Below are 2,208 nucleotides of genomic sequence, written 5' to 3'. Positions count from 1 at the left end.
CTTAAGGAGCTACTCTCAGCTGCAACGAAGGAATCCCTCAAGATCCAGAGACTTCTCGCTAATGACGGCACTAAGTGGATCTTCAATCCTCTAGCAGCACCACATATGGGTGGAAAATGGAAGGCGGCGGTGAAATCAATCAAGTATCATCTCAAACGAACCATCTCGGATACGTTGCTAACGTTCAAAGACTTCTCCACGTTCTTAGCTCCAGTTTAGGCGGTTCTCAACTCTAGACCTCTCAGCTCTCTCTCGGAGGACCCTGATGACATCAGAGCATTAACACAGGGCATTTCATCAGAGGGGAGGCATTAACAACTATCCCCGAGCCTTCTCTAATAGACATCTCAGATTCCAGGTTATCTCATTTCCAGCGGATTCAAGAGCGCTTCCAACAATTTTGGAGAAGGTGGTCGACGGAATGCCTGCAAGCGCATCAGACCACATCCAAATGGCAGACATCGCAGAACGATATCAGAGAAGGGTCTCTTGTACTCATCATTGTCGAGCGACTTCCGCCGTCGAAATGGCCCCTTGCCAGAGTGATACAACTACACCCAGGAAAGGACGGTCTCTGCAGGGTTGTCACACTGAAGACCGCCACCAGTACTATAACTAGACCTATCGTCAAGCTCGCACCATTGCCTTTTCAACCGCACAAGGAATCATAATTTTCTCAGCAGTTCACCACATCTCGTCATGACAAATTCTCGAATCTCGCTCGAGAATTAGGGGGGAGAATGTTCGAAAATTGCGCCCCTCAGACTAGATAGCAGCACCTCTCAGCTAGCCTGATTTAAACGCCGTCTGTTGTCGCTAAAAAGAAGACATATCGATTGTTTTTATTGATCAAGGGATCACGCCACTTGACGTGTCAATAGGTCATTGGTCCCCTGTGTCGTCATCCTCTGCGTGTTACTTTCCTATTGATTGTTTGTCATCTCTTCCTAGCGTAGAACAAATTTATGTGGTTACTTTACGTGTAGAATTTAATTCTTTTTCAACGAAACTCGGTTGTAATAAACTTAACATCAGTTCTGTTTAGTTTCTAGTAGCCCATTTTTACTGTCGCTAAAAATTTTGTAATATATTTAAATACAAAATTTTCGCTACTTTCTGGATTAAATCGTAGATAAAAACTATAAAACTTCTATAGAAGAGCTACTTAACAGAAGATATGAAACGTTTTCTTCCCAGCTTTAAAGCGTATACTTACAAATAAAAAGTGTTAAGTCCGAAATATTTACGAAAAATCATTCATATTTTAACAACTCTAGTCCAAAGAAAGAGAAAAAATCATTTTATAAAAACTTTTTTTAGATACTTAACGTAAAGAATTCAATTCTGTTTCAACGAAACTCGATTGTAATAAACCTAACATCCATTCTGTTTAGTTTCTAGTAGGGTATTTTTTACGTCTCTCAAAATTTTTCAATATATTTAAAACGATCTTTTCGCTACTTTCGGGATTAAATCGTAGTTAAAAACTATAAAATATCTAAAAAAAACTGCTACATACCTAAAGCTATAAATGTTTTCTTTCAAACTTCAAAGCGTATACTTTCAAATAAGTAGTGTCCAGTCCGAAAAAATTTAGCATACATCATTTATATTTCGACTACTGAAATAAAAAAAAAGAAAAAAAATCAATTTATTACAAATTTATGTGGTTACTTTACGTGTAGATATTAATACTTTTTCAACGAAACTCTGTTGTAATAAACCTAACATCCATTCTATTTAGTTCCTAGTAGCCCATTTTTATTGTCGCTGAAAAATTTTCAATATATTTAAAAAGAAATTTCTGCTACTTTCTGGATTTATTTGTAGATAAAAACTATAAAATTTCTAAAAAAAGGCTATGTAACAAAAGCTATAAAACGTTTTCTTTCAAGTGTTTAAACGTAAACTAACAAACAAAAGGTATTATGTCAAACAAAATCTAGCAAATATCATTTATATATCAACAACTGCAATCTAAAAAAATATAAAAAATCATTTTATTACAAATTTATTTGGTTACTTTACGTGTAGAATTTAATTCTTTTTTAACGAAACTCGGTTGTAATAAACCTAATATACATTCTGTTTAGTTTCTAGTAGCCCATTTTTACTGTCGCTAAAAATTTTTCAATATATTTAAAAAGAAAATTTCGCTACTGTCTGGATAAATCGTAGATAAAAACTATAAAACTTTTATAGAAGAGC

The sequence above is a fragment of the Polistes canadensis genome, unplaced genomic scaffold, assembly GCF_001313835.1.
Source record: "Polistes canadensis isolate GaletaPanama2010 unplaced genomic scaffold, ASM131383v1 scaffold_693, whole genome shotgun sequence".
NCBI lineage: Eukaryota > Metazoa > Arthropoda > Insecta > Hymenoptera > Vespidae > Polistes > Polistes canadensis.
The sequence above is the reverse complement of the archived record's forward strand: the minus strand, read 5'-3'. Positions refer to the sequence as shown.